The sequence below is a fragment of the Colletes gigas genome, unplaced genomic scaffold, assembly GCF_013123115.1.
Source record: "Colletes gigas isolate AHSC1104 unplaced genomic scaffold, ASM1312311v1 Colletes_gigas_Sc00040, whole genome shotgun sequence".
NCBI lineage: Eukaryota > Metazoa > Arthropoda > Insecta > Hymenoptera > Colletidae > Colletes > Colletes gigas.
Window position 1 is genome coordinate 607,258 of NW_025106669.1, and position 15,891 is coordinate 623,148.

Here is a 15,891-nt window from a genome sequence, read left to right on the forward strand (position 1 = left end):
TTGACCTAACCCTTGGAAGACAGAATGCATGGTCATTTTAACTCATAATAAATATTATGAAGATTTCACGAAGGAAAATTCATTTGAAATTAAACATTACTTTCGTTTGGTCAAGAATAATTATGAAACCACGAAGAAAATTGAGTGAAATCATCCCTTAACACTTTACCGACCGGTAGCGGTCGATAAATCGTGTATCGGTCGGTAAGCGTTGGCCGGTAAAACAGTTGATTGATAGGCTCTCAGCCGGTAAGCGTTGGTCGGTAAAACAGTCGATTAATAGGCTAAACGAGCAAAGATTGCATAAAATTTCGGTGAAAACAACAGAGTATTGTATACGCAATGCCTATGATTCGATAATGACTATGATTCAAGATCTCCGAACCCTTTGGACGAAGACAAATCATAATTTTCTTATATATTTTCTATAATCTTATTTTTCATCTCGAAGGCGCGTTCGAAACGTCGGTTGAGATTAAAGTACGCCATGCGTCCAGGCATATAACTGTAATGCATCTCGCGTCACCTATGATCTCGCACCGTTACCTTGAAATAGGTGAGCAGTCGGTTGCAGAGGCGAACAGCGAAAGATAGAAGCTCGTTCAGGTCGAATTTTTTATTGGGAAGTGAGAAGGAACGCGAGGGTGTTCGAAAAAAGAAGAACGTACGACGGGAAGCGACTGTTTCCGGTGTCCCGAGACACCGGGCATCCTGACGCATCTATTTCTGTAGGAAACGTGGCAGACGGGTGGTCCTCTGGAGGGGGGGGCCAGCACCAGAGATTTCGTGGATGGTCGTGTATGAATGAAAAGTGAAGAAGGAAGCCCGTTAGGCCGGCACCACCGTCTGGCTTCGTTCTGGCTGGCTGCGTTTTCTCAAAGGAGACGTGTATGTACGTGGGTGCTGCCCTTCTACTCTTTGTAATTCGATGCTGTTTAATCGTTAGCTCGCTCCGAGTCACGCTACACATCGCTGCGTACTGCGTTTCCACGGAATCGTGACGTTCTAGCTGCTTCATGGACGACGATCGCGTCGTTCGTTGTTCGAGGCCGGGGTACCACTGGCCCAACTGGGATTCCCCCCCCACGGTGGACTGAAGGGGTCGGGAACGTGGACAGAATTCAAGATTTCGTTGGAAATCTTTGTGAAACTTGGTGATTTAGGGGTTTCGAGTTTGTTGATATCAACCAGTGGTATACAGGGTGTTCGTTAACGTTGGGAAAAATTTAAATGGGAGATTTTAGAGGCTAAAATCAGACGAAAATCAAAAATATCAAAGTCTTGATTGAGGCTTCGTTAACAAGTTATTAAAAAGTTTCAAATCATTCTGGAAAAAATATTTCGAGTTGCAGGGATCGATTACAATAATTTTTGGTGAACAGACATACCCTCGAAATCTTACGCATTTTCGAGAAAAAAATTCGAGAAAATGAGAAATTTTCCGACAAAATTAGATATTTTCAAATCGATCTAGAAAAAATATTTTTAATTGCAGGGATGGATTACAATCAATTTTGGTCATTACAGGTACCCCCGAATCCCTACGCATTTTTGAGAAAAAAATTCAGAAGGTGGAGAAATTTTTTGGTGAAATTAAAATTTTTCAAATCGTTCTAAAAAAATTATTTTCAATTGCAGGGGTGGATTACAATCAATTTTGGTCATTACAGGTACCCCCGAATTCCTACGCATTTTCTAGAAAAAAATTCGAGAAAATGAGAAATTTTTCGACAAAATTAGAAAATTTCAAATCGTTCTGGAAAAAATATTTTTAATTGCAGGGGTGGATTACAATCAATTTTGGTCATTACAGGTACCCCCGAAATCCTGCTCACTTTCCAGAAAAAAAATTCTTTATCGAAAATTTAACCCGAGGTCCCCGAAATTTCCCTTAAATCTTTAAAATGTCATAACTCCTGAACGAATCGGACGATTTTAATGTTCAAAACGGCAAACAACGCGTATTTTAGTGTAGAATATGTAGAAATTCTAAAAAATTCCGAAAAGTTGTTCCTTGACCCCGTAAAGTAGGAAAAACTTTATGTCGATTTTGTCGATTTAAGATAATGATACGAAAGCAAAGAGAAATTTTATTAATAGCAACCGATTTTATTGATCATCTATCGATTAAAATGCACAAGAATCTTGCTCAAATATTCGTCCCAAGCATACAGAGAAAGTATACTGATGCTAAATTCCACAAAATGATATAGAAAGTTGCATTCTACGATATAACTATCGACCTCGTTAAATTAACGTAATCCATCGAGAGCGACGATAGTCAGAAAGATCATAAATTGAAAGAAATGGGCTATAAAGAAACGATGATGATCTAAATAATATCATACAAGAAACTAATGATGCGACTTTTATGCTCTGTGTGGTCAGTTTGTCGTTTCTTTAATACACAGAGTGTTATTTAATTAGTAACTAGACTGCAGATGGGGAATTTTAATCCTCAAGAAACTAGAGAATGCATTTAATATGCGAAAATATAAGAAATACTTCGAATAAGATACGAATTATTATACGAATTATTAGGCTGGGGATGTTTCTGCATTTATGGGGAATTTCGACGGTGGAAAAGCGACGCAACACGCATGCGCGCGTTCTAGCTCGCGCACACTCCTCTGCGCATACTCGCAGGCGCACGCAACCGGGATCTGCGACAAACTTCCATCATAAACACAGCGATGGTCAGGTTGTTCAGAAAATTGTCCTCTCCGACTGATAAAAACGTTATCTTGGTACTAACGATGCGACTTTTATGCTCTGGGTGATCAGTTTGTCGTTTCTTTAATACACAGAGTGTTATTTAATTAGTAACTAGACTGCAGATGGGGAATTTTAATCCTCAAGAAACTAGAGAATGCATTTAATATGCGAAAATATAAGAAATACTTCGAATAAGATACGAATTATTATACGAATTATTAGGCTGGGGATGTTTTTGCATTTATGGGGAATTTCGACGGTGGAAAAGCGACGCAACACGCATGCGCGCGTTCTCGCTCGCGCACACTCCTCTGCGCATACTCGCAGGCGCACGCAACCGGGATCTGCGACAAACTTCCATCATAAACACAGCGATGGTCAGGTTGTTCAGAAAATTGTCCTCTCCGACTGATAAAAACGCTATCTTGGTACTAACGATGCGACTTTTATGCTCTGGGTGATCAGTTTGTCGTTTCTTTAATACACAGAGTGTTATTTAATTAGTAACTAGACTGCAGATAGGGAATTTTAATCCTCAAGAAACTAGAGAATGCATTTAATATGCGAAAATATAAGAAATACTTCGAATAAGATACGAATTATTATACGAATTATTAGGCTGCGGATGTTTCTGCATTTATGGGGAATTTCGACGGTGGAAAAGCGACGCAACACGCATGCGCGCGTTCTCGCTCGCGCACACTCCTCTGCGCATACTCGCAGGCGCACGCAACCGGGATCTGCGACAAACTTCCATCATAAACACAGCGATGGTCAGGTTGTTCAGAAAATTGTCCTCTCCGACTGATAAAAACGTTATCTTGGTACTAACGATGCGACTGTTATGCTCTGGGTGATCAGTTTGTCGTTTCTTTAATACACAGAGTGCTATTTAATTAGTAACTAGACTGCAGATGGGGAATTTTAATCCTCAAGAAACTAGAGAATGCTTTTAATATGCGAAAATATGAGAAATACTTCGAATAAGATACGAATTATTATATTTAGGCTCTGTCAAGCTTCCGTTTCATTAATTCTATTAATAAAAATGTGAATTTGCATTAAGATACGCAGTCTAGTCGTTATTTCTGCAGAGAAAAGGAAGATTACGTTCGAATTTGTAGTGTAGGGGCCGAGATCTCAAGTTTGGTAAAGGAAAATTGATCGTATCCGGTCGGGAGTAGCGGCAGCCATTTTCTCGCGAGCATCTGTGCACGTTTCGCCCCGGAAAAACGCGCAGGCATGTGGCGTATGTGATATGCACTTATACGGCCAGCCCGAGACACACGTGGGCACACTATAGGCACATTTTTCCCCCTGTCTCCACACCCTGTTCCCTCTTCTACGGTCCTGGAACGTTTCTACCGGTGCTTTCGATCTAACGGGTGACTCTTATTTTCTACAATTGCGAAAAGAACCGAAGAAAACCCATAATTTAATGGTTCATAAGGGGTGGTAGTGTACCTTGCAAAATTCAACCATATTTATCAATTTTTTTTTAACTAAACGTTACATCTGACGCTATAAATTATTTTACCAATTTACGTAACTGTTCATTGAGAATACAAAATGAATTTTTTCAATCATTTTTAGTGACTTTTCATGATTTTATTACGCCTTAGTTTAAACACTGGTGATTGCAGCTCTCAAGGTTGATTAAAGCAAAAATATAAAAAAAATTGTTATTCTTAATATGTTCCAAAAAAATAAGGAAAGCATACTTTATTTATTTTCTGCAACTTAATTGTAGATTAATTAAAGTAGAAACATGGAAAATGTTTTGTTTGTACATTTTTGGGAAAGTTTCTTTAAGTATCTACACTAAATCCGAAGTATCTGTATTTAGCATAATCTATAGTGTGTACTTGTTGTCTCGAAGTGCTTAAATTCTATAAGAGGATATAGATCGAGGATCCAGATGTGAAAGGTGGCTCTAGTTCTCCGAAGGATCTAAGGCCAACACCTATGGTTGTATATAGAACACCTGGTATTCATTGTCAGGTCACCTACTATCTAGAACAGCTACATCTGAGGATACCTTGCTATCCGGAGAACTTAATATTCAGGATACACGGTATCCAGAGCACGCGTAGTTAGCGTACCTATTGATTACAGTAATCGTGTTTAGATCACCAACTATAGAATAGAAAATACTTCCTACCTGGACCGTGTATCACCCGGCATTAAATTAAAACGCTTTGTTATTAATAAAGTGTATTAATATGAAATAAGAATATATATATGCAGATTAGTATTTTTGATTATTTTTTAAATCCATTTTCACTGCTAATATTGATCACCCCTGGGAAAAATTTTAATGGGAGATTCTAGATGTCAAAATAGAACGAAAATCAAGAATACCAATTTGTTGATGGAGGATTCGTTAAAAAGTTATTAACATTTTAAGTTCAGACAGTATTTAATTTTTTTCTTGAAAATGCGCAAGATTTCGGGGGTATGTCTATTCACCAAAAATGATTGAAATCGACCCTCGAAAATAAAAATATTTTTTTCAGAACGATTTGAAAATTTCTAATTTTGTCGAAAAATTTCGAATTTTCTCGAATTTTTTTCTCGAAAATGCGTAGGAATTCGGGGGTGCCTGTAATGACCAAAAATGATTGTAATCCACCCCTGCAATTGAAAATAATTTTTTTAGAATGATTTGAAAAATTTTAATTTCACCGAAAAATTTCTCCAACTTCTGAATTTTTTTCTCCAAAATGCGTAGGAATTCGGGGGTACCTGTAATGACCAAAAATGATTGTAATTTACCCCGGCAATTAAAAATATTTTTTCTAGATCGATTAGAAATATTCTAATTTTGTCGAAAAATTTCTTATTTTCTCGAATTTTTTTCTCGAAACTGCGTAGGAATTCGTGGGTGCCTGTAATGACCAAAAATGATTGAAATCGACCCCTGTAATTAAAAATATTTTTTCTAGAACGATTTGCAATTTTCTAATTTTGTCGAAAAATGTCTAATTTTCTCGAATTTTTTTCTCGAAAGTGCGTAGGATATCGGTGATATATATATTAACCAAAAATGATTATAATTGATCCCTGCAGCCTACAATAATTTTTCCAGAACGATTCGAAATTTTTTTTTGCATCGGAAAAAGGGACTGTCGATTTTTCCTAAAAATTCGTTTTTCATTTTTAATAAATTTGTTTGACACTGTACGGAAAAGTTGTTTAATACTTTTTTGTAGGTATCCACGAACTCTAGTTCCTCCAAAAATTTCAATGAAATATATTCGCTATTGTAGAAGTTATAGGTGTTTGAAAATTGGACCATTTTTATGGGGTTTTCCTTATTTTGCGGAGTGAAGGACCAACTTTTCCAATAGTTTTGCAATTTCCACATAATCTTCGCCAAAATACGCGTCGTTTGACTTTTGAAAAATTAAAATCCTTGAATCCGTTCAGAAGTTATGACGTTTTAAAGATTTTCGGGGAACCATTTCAGGCCACAGATTATATTTTCGCTAAGGAATTTTTTTCTCGAAACTGCGTAGGAATTCCTGGGTGCCTGTAATGACCAAAAATGATTGAAATCGACCCCTGCAATTGAAAATATTTTTTCTAAAACGATTTGAAGTTTTCTAATTTTGTCGACAAAGTCTACCTTCCTGGATTTTGTTTGGTGATTGAACACTCTGTATAAGGAATCTTTAAACGTTTTTCTAGCATTCCTAGGTCAATTTAGAAGTTACTTGAAAATTCTCATAACCAAACAGAGCAAACAGAAGATTAACAATGGGTACAAATGCATTTTTCCGTGCAAAGCTTTCTCCTAAACGCGAGTCACGGGTCAACCTTGCGTCTATTGGGGGGCTAGAAACGGTAATGCACGAGGTTAAATGCAGCGTGCGTTTGCACAGAACTGTGGAACACCGATATTAAAACCAGGTAGAGTAACCTGACCGTAAAATGTGGGTGATTGGGTCTCCGGTCTTCGACATCCGGAGGGAAAAAACGTTCCCAGCGAGGACCACGATCGCCATTTACCAGCGGAACACATGTCCGGCTCTGTGAGGTTCCGTTAATCGTCAGGCATCGGTTACCATTGTTCCCGGCGAGGCTCGTGGTCATAATTTGCGTGGTAAAAACCAGAAACTCTTGCTACGTTCGTGAATTCTCCCTTTTTTCCTAAATACCGGTGTAAAGTTACAGTTGCAAGCGCGTCAAAGTCTTCTGGACGCTATACTGTAGGAGGAAGTTCATTTTCATGTGGATTTCATGTAAATTCTCTTCGATATATGCAGCTACTTCGATAGCTGAGTGTAACAGAATGAATAATAAGCTTCGATGTGATAGTTTGACGGAGTGTTAGCAACTTTTGTGCAAGAAACTCAAGGTACACTCGATGGGCGCACTAAAACTGAGGATTTAACACGTCGATCGGCCATGATGACTCGACAGTTTAAAGTTACAAGTTGTTTTTAGAACGTTTGCAATAAATAAACCCTAATACAATGCTTCTTGACCTGTTCCAACAGCTTTGGGGCATCGAATCCGATCTAGGAAGGTTGTCATCGCCTCCTGAACCCTAAATTTATGACTCTACCTGCTTTCACTGCTACCCAAAGCTATGGGGATCTTATTATACCTCAATTTTACTACTTGTAAACTGAAAACGTTTTATTTTTGATAGGACATTCGAGAAATAGGAGCTTCAGAGCTGCAGGTATCTAGAGTTTAGCTTAAGTGTTGTTAGACAAACTAAGAAACTAAGAAACTAGGAAACTAAGAAACTAGGAAACTGAGTAACTAGAAAACTAGCAAACTAACAAACTAACAAACTAAGAAACTGAAGATTCTCTCCTACAATCTTTGATATATTTGGTACCAAATTGTATTCGATGTTTTTTAAAAAAAGAATATTAATTGTTCAACATGTCAGATTGTCTATTTTTCTCAGTAAACAAGCAATAAGAATACACAAGTGAATATTGAAACATTCATTGCACGTACAAAGTTAAATGGCGCTGAACTAACATTTTGTGAAATTAAATGGCGCTAAACTAACACTTTCTGAAATTAAATGGCGCTGAACTAACATTTTGTGAAATTAAATGGCGCTAACCTAACATTTTGTGAAATTAAATGGCGCTGAACTAACATTTTGTGAAATTAAATGGCGCTAACCTAACATTTTGTGAAATTAAATGGCGCTAACCTCATATTTTGTGAAATTAAATGGCGCTAACCTCATATTTTGTGAAATTAAATGGCGCTAACCTAACATTTTGTGAAATTAAATGGCGCTAAACTAACATTGTTTTTAAGATTTCGTTTACAATTTCTGACATAAGGTATTTCGATTGAATTGAATGTTAATGGGTGACGAAAGAGACAAAAGGAAGAAACGTGTTTCGCGATAAAATGGCGGCCAGAATGCCGATGCTCGAATGGTGGTTACTCGAGAGAACTTTCGTTTCGATTGATACTTTCCTTTCTTCGTATCGGTAACGTGAGTCACTAACGCGTTCGAGACGCCTGAAACCGGCGACACTTGTCGAGTCTCGCCCTTCTCCGCGTTGCATAAAACGCTACTATCTCTGTGCAATAAACAACAATTCCCCCCATCACCTCCGGGAATCATGCTTCTTCCATATTTGTCGCTAACGGATCTACACGGTGGACCACGTGAACTGCTGAAAGCTCTTTTCTTGGAGATCATTCGGCCATACTGAGGAAATTTTTATCAATATTGTATAAAGATCCATTGATCCTTTTCGAAGGATTTACGATTGAATTGCATTTAGATCCCCAGGAGGATTGTCGAATTTTTTTCTGGAAACTGGGTAGGATTTCGAGGGTATGTCTAATGACAAAAAATGATTGAAATAGACCCCTGCAATTAAATATATTTTTTCTAAAACGATTTGAAATTTTCTAATTTTGTCGACAAAATTTCTTATTTTCTCGAATTTTTTTCTCAAAAATGCGTAGGAATTCGGGGGTACCTGTAATGACCAAAAATGATTGAAATCGACCCCTGTAATTAAAAATATTTTTTCTAAATCGATTTGAAATTTTCCAATTTTGTCGAAAAATTTCACATCTTCTCGAATTTTTTTCTCCAAAGTGGATAGGATTTCGAGGGTATGTCTAATGACAAAAAATGATTGAAATAGACCCCTGCAATTAAATATATTTTTTCTAAAACGATTTGAAATTTTCTAATTTTGTCGACAAAATTTCTTATTTTCTCGAATTTTTTTCTCAAAAATGCGTAGGAATTCGGGGGTACCTGTAATGACCAAAAATGATTGAAATCGACCCCTGTAATTAAAAATATTTTTTCTAAATCGATTTGAAATTTTCCAATTTTGTCGAAAAATTTCACATCTTCTCGAATTTTTTTCTCCAAAGTGGATAGGATTTCGAGGGTATGTCTAATGACAAAAAAAGGATTGAAATCGACCCCTGCAATTAAAAATATTTTTTCTAAAACGATTTGAAATTTTCTAATTTTGTCGACAAAATTTCTTATTTTCTCGAATTTTTTTCTCAAAAATGCGTAGGAATTCGGGGGTACCTGTAATGACCAAAAATGATTGAAATCGACCCCTGCAATTAAAAATATTTTTTCTAGATCGATTTGAAATTTTCTAATTTTGTCGACAAAATTTCTTATTTTCTCGAATTTTTTTCTGGAAACTGCGTAGGATTATGGGGGTATGTCTATTCACCAAAAATAATTGTATTCGAGCTCCCTAGCTAAAAATAATTTTCTTAGAACGATTTGAAATTTTCTAATTTTTTCGAAGAATTTCTTATTTTCTCGAATTTTTTTCTCGAAACTGGGTAGGAATTCGAGGGTATGTCTATTCACCAAAAATGATTGAAATTGACTCCTGCAATCGAAAATAATTTTTTAAGAACGATTTGAATATTATTATTAAATTGAATATTCAGGTTCGTTGAGAGATGGATAAAATTTAATATTTGTAAGATAAAGTGAACTATTTAACACGTTAAGTAGAAAACAGTATCAATTTAATTCATAAATATGACATACATGTTACCATTTACTCGTTAAATTAATATCGAACATAAAAAGTATAATTTACAAATAGACACTGATGGGTTCTGAGCTAATAATAACGTAAAATTTAATAAATTACACATTTTTTGCAATACTGATGTTTGCTCCAGATACGATGTATTCAAATATGCAATAATAAACTAAAAAAATGGCCACTTGACTCTCTATTTAATGAAATTTGTCATTTTAAACACGTTTTGAAGATACTTAAGCTTCCAAGAAAGATTCTACGCAAAAGAGTACATTTAAAAACGTGTTTCTTGGTCATTGACTAAATAATGGCACAAATGTCACAAAATGGCCACGAGAAAAGAGTGAACCGAGCGGCGCGGAAGAGGAACAACGATAATGTATGAGGCGGAGGAACGAAATCACTAGTATTTACTCGCAAAAAGCACGTAATTAGAATGTTAGCATGTATTATAGTGTTCGCAGAACTGCACAATTAGTTTCCTCATTAATTATACGAGAACCGCGCGACCGAGATTCAACGGATAAAGAGCATGTATTACGGCATCGGAAGAAAGTTATGACCGCGACGATATGCCTTAAAAATTATTATTAAAATGCGTACTTAATTCAACATAATTATACCCTATTTCATTTAGGTTAATTCCTTATCATTTCACTGATATTATTCGCTATTTTTCTAGCATCATTTTCACTCGAAAGCACCATTCTCGTTGGCGTTTGTAACACGTTAAATCGTAATTACAAAATTATCAAAAGTAATAAAAAAATTACAATAAAAAAAGGATACTTTCTAATCGCTGTGGTTGTTCCTATACGTGTTAAGTATGTAACGTATCTGTATAAAAAAAAAAAACACCAACGAGAAACATAAATTTCATCCCATTAACTCACGAACAGTAAGAAAACAGTAAAAGAAGTGTTAATTTATATTAAAAATAGCCGATCTGCTCCATATACGCACCGATAATTACGATTTACTTTTTTTGTTTGTTAATCGTACAATATTCATGGCAATAAAATTAAAATTTCACATTTTAATTGCCAATAAGCTTTCAACTCAAAAATTTAGTTATTATAATTGGAGGACTTCGATGGTGGCTGAGAACAATTTCAAGTTTGACTGAATCAATAAGATTTCTATTAGCAATCTCGTAGCAAAAATTTGTGTTGAAAATTGGCAAAATGGCGCAAGCTTGAATTAAAAATTGCAAAATTTTGTCACTTTTTTTTTAACAATTATTTCCACAGTTATTTGTCATAATCAAAGATAATAACGAAGATATCAAGCGAAGGGAATGTCTAGAGTGGGTCATTCGTGACCCTTGGGCATTGCAAAATTTTGTCACTTTTTTTTAACAATTATTTCCACAGTTATTTGTCATAATCAAAGATAATAACGAAGATATCAAGCGAAGGTAATGTCTAGAGTGGGTCATTCGTGACCCTTGGGCATTGCAAAATTTTATCACTTTTTTTTGACAATTATTTCCACAGTTATTTGTCATAATCAAAGATAATAACGAAGATATCAAGCGAAGGTAATGTCTAGAGTGGGTCATTCGTAACCCTTGGGCATTGCAAAATTTTATCACTTTTTTTTGACAATTATTTCCACAGTTATTTGTCATAATCAAAGATAATAACGAAGATATCAAGCGAAGGGAATGTCTAGAGTGGGTCATTCGTGACCCTTGGGCATTGCAAAATTTTATCACTTTTTTTTGACAATTATTTCCACAGTTATTTGTCATAATCAAAGATAATAACGAAGATATCAAGCGAAGGTAATGTCTAGAGTGGGTCATTCGTGACCCTTGGGCATTGCAAAATTTTGTCACTTTTTTTAACAATTATTTCCACAGTTATTTGTCATAATCAAAGATAATAACGAAGATATCAAGCGAAGGTAATGTCTAGAGTGGGTCATTCGTGACCCTTGGGCATTGCAAAATTTTGTCACTTTTTTTTGACAATTATTTCCACAGTTATTTGTCATAATCAAAGATAATAACGAAGATATCAAGCGAAGGGAATGTCGAGAGTGGGTCATTCGTGACCCTTGGGCATTGCAAAATTTTATCACTTTTTTTTGACAATTATTTCCATAGTTATTTGTCATAATCAAAGATAATAACGAAGATATCAAGCGAAGGGAATGTCCAGAGTGGGTCATTCGTGACCCTTGGGGGATCGAAAATGTTTACGAATTTTGTTTAATTTTTGTCGAAAGCTAGCCTATTCAAGTACCTGACCGAACAATGGAAAACGTCCTTTCGGTGGACAGGATCGACTTAATCGCGAAAAACCGAAGCTGTTGAAAGGTCTTCCCACCGAGGGCACACCTGACCTAGCGTATAATACCTGCCCCCCTTCGGTCATGGGAACCTGCCCTTCGGGAACACGTGGCTAGGGTTTCCAATGTGCCACGAACAGATGTCGGATTGTCCCCCTTCCTACAGGGGGGTTAACCTCGTGTACATTTCCGACGATTCTCCCACGCTGAACGCATTGTACTCGTTTTTTCATCGAATTCATTCGCATTGAGATCGATTCACTGTATTTTTCAGCGTAGATTCGCTTGCTTTCAGACCGCCCGCTGATCGACGATTGTTTGGTAATCGCGTGAATTCTCGCTCGTGGACTAGCGAGCTTCGACCAAAGCAGGAATTTTTGGAGCAAAGGAAAAGTCCCAAGACTACAAAATTATGCGAAGAAGTAACTAATTTGTATCAAGTTTGAAAAAACGGATTTCTTTTTTTTCTAATTCTCGGGGAATCGAACTTGAGACCTCGAGAATCGAAGACAAGCGTCTAAGTCACATAGCCACGGAGGGCTCGACTACAAATTATGTAAAATACACTGAAACATTTTTTTAACAGTAAACATCTATTGAACAAACGATTTTAATTTACTTTGATAATCCTCGAACTAATATCCACAGTCTCATTTTTAGACTGAAGTGCTTTAAACGTGCAATTTGGCTTGAAGTATATTCGATAATATTCAGAATTTTGTATTTTTCTTAGAAATTATGAATTTTTCATTTCTGATTTTTAATTTCATTTCTCGGTGGATTTCAATAAAAATCGATTTATTTAGGAAACTGTGCTCGATAGAGACGATCAAAGAGTCTCTAAATAGTCTCTGCGACCTGTGGACTGGTTAGTTAACAATGAATCGTCAGAACTTAACGGAGCATATGTATTTTACACGAAGTTCACACCAGTTGCGTTAATTTTACCGCGTCAAGTACGTCTCGTGTACAATTTCCGTGATTCTCCCACGTTCTCTGGAACATTGTTTGGCTACGACGTTGAATGCAAAACAAGCGTATCCTGGTCGGTGAGTTTGCATAAATCCACCGGTTTCGTGTATCCTGAAAAGGCTCGCGTCCTGGGGGCCCCTTCTCGTTCTTAGATAGGTTTCTACAGGATATTCTATTCGATATAAAGACGTCTCTACGGCTATCACGCGACCCTCGAATGGAGGATAACGAGCAGAATTTTCATCGTCGTAAATGCAGCTTTATTCGTGCTTGATTTGTTTCAATGGCCGGTGATAGCGCTGTTTATTTCCCTTCCGCGAAATTTATAAGCAGTTTGCCTGTGTATTATGCTATGGAAATTCAATGGGGGGGGGCCCCTCTCTGCACCATGGAACTTCTCTCTACGTACACAATTCGAAACGTGTGTTTCATTTGTGGATCGCGATATGTACGGGATACAGTCGCCGGACTATTCGATGTCAATTTTCATAATAACTTGGCGGGTTTCAGACTATAGATGCGCGCAAACTATTTCGTTTAATATGGTCATGAATTACCGACGATATACAGTAAAATAGCAATTTAATTTCTATTATCTTTTCTGAGTACAGTGGTGTATCCGGATATATGACAACAAATTTCTCCGCCACGATCTATAAGATCAAAAAAGTATTACAAAACTTTTCTGCAGAGCATCAAATAAAATTGCTAAAAATGAAAAATGAATTTTCAAGAAAAATCGAGGCGCCTGAATTGTTCTAGAAAAAATATTTTTAATTGCAGGGGTCGATTTCAATCATTTTTGGTCATTAGACATACCCTCGAAATCCTACGCAGTTTCGAGAAAAAAATTCGAGAAGGTGTGAAATTTTGTCGACAAAATTAAAAAATTTCAAATCGATCTAGAAAAAATATTTTTAATTGCAGGGGTCGATTTCAATCATATTTGGTCATTACACATACCCTCGAAATCCTACGCAGTTTCAAGAAAAAAATTCGAGAAAATGAGAAATTTTTTGACAGAATTAGAAAATTTCAAATCGTTCCGGAAAAAATATTTTTAATTGCATGGGTCGATTTCAATCATTTTTGGTGAATAGACGTACCCTCGAAATCTTACGCACTTTCGAGAAAAAAATTCTTTACTGACAATATAATATGAGGCCCAGAATGCTTCACCGGTGAATCTTTAAAATGTCATAACTTCCGAACGGATTGGACGATTTTAATGTTTAAAACGGCAAACAACGCGTATTTTAGTGTAGAATATGTAGAAATTCCAAAAAATTCCGAAAAGTTGTTCCTTCACCCCGTAAAATGTAAAAAATTCCCCCTAAAAATGGTGCAATTTTCAAACTACCATAACTCCTACAATAGTGAATATATTTCAATGAAACTTTTTTCCGAAGTAGAGCTCCCAGGTACCTACAAAAAAGTATTACAAAACTTTTCTGTAGAGCACCAAACAAAATTACTAAAAATGAAAAACGAATTTCCAAGAAAAATCGACAGGGGATGGGCTAAATTTTTCGGTGAAAAAAAAATTTTTTCAAATCGTTTTAAAAAAATTATTTTTAGCTAGGGAGCTCAAATACAATAATTTTTGGTGAGTAGACATACCCTCGAAATCCTACTCACCTTCCAGAAAAAAATTCGAGAAAATGAGAAATTTTTTGACAGAATTAGACAATTTCAAATCGTTTTGGAAAAAATATTTTTAATTGCATGGGTCGATTTCAATCATTTTTGGTGAATAGACGTACCCTCGAAATCTTACGCACTTTCGAGAAAAAAATTCTTTACTGACAATATAATATGAGGCCCAGAATGCTTCCCCGATGAATCTTTAAAATGTCATAACTTCCGAACGAATTGGACGATTTTAATGTTTAAAACGGCAAACAACGCGTATTTTAGTGTAGAATATGTAGGAATTCTAAAAACTTCCGAAAAGTTGTTCCTTCACCCCGTAAAATGAAAAAATCCCCCTAAAAATGGTGCAATTTTCAAACTACCATAACTCCTACAATAGTGAATATATTTCAATGAAACTTTTTTCCGAAGTAGAGCTCCTAGGTACCTACAAAAAAGTATTACAAAACTTTTCTGTAGAGCACCAAACAAAATTACTAAAAATGAAAAACGAATTTCCAAGAATAATCGACAGGGGATGGGCTAAATTTTTCGGTGAAAAAAAAATTTTTTCAAATCGTTTTAAAAAAATTATTTTTAGCTAGGGAGCTCAAATACAATAATTTTTGGTGAGTAGACATACCCTCGAAATCCTACTCACCTTCCAGAAAAAAATTCGAGAAAATGAGAAATTTTTTGACAGAATTAGACAATTTCAAATCGTTTTGGAAAAAATATTTTTAATTGCATGGGTCGATTTCAATCATTTTTGGTGAATAGACGTACCCTCGAAATCTTACGCACTTTCGAGAAAAAAATTCTTTACTGACAATATAATATGAGGCCCAGAATGCTTCCCCGATGAATCTTTAAAATGTCATAACTTCCGAACGAATTGGACGATTTTAATGTTTAAAACGGCAAACAACGCGTATTTTAGTGTAGAATATGTAGGAATTCTAAAAACTTCCGAAAAGTTGTTCCTTCACCCCGTAAAATGAAAAAATCCCCCTAAAAATGGTGCAATTTTCAAACTACCATAACTCCTACAATAGTGAATATATTTCAATGAAACTTTTTTCCGAAGTAGAGCTCCTAGGTACCTACAAAAAAGTATTACAAAACTTTTCTGTAGAGCACCAAACAAAATTACTAAAAATGAAAAACGAATTTCCAAGAAAAATCGACAGGGGATGGGCTAAATTTTTCGGTGAAAAAAAAATTTTTTCAAATCGTTTTAAAAAAATTA

The 15,891-nt window shown here is 35.8% G+C and overlaps 1 protein-coding gene across 1 annotated transcript in view; it reads right to left on the reverse strand.

The window, feature by feature from the left end:
• The window catches only part of LOC122402826, a 39,749-nt gene that overhangs the window by 8,438 nt on the left and 15,420 nt on the right, over positions 1–15,891 (reverse strand). The gene's annotated exons all lie outside the window — the stretch shown is intronic.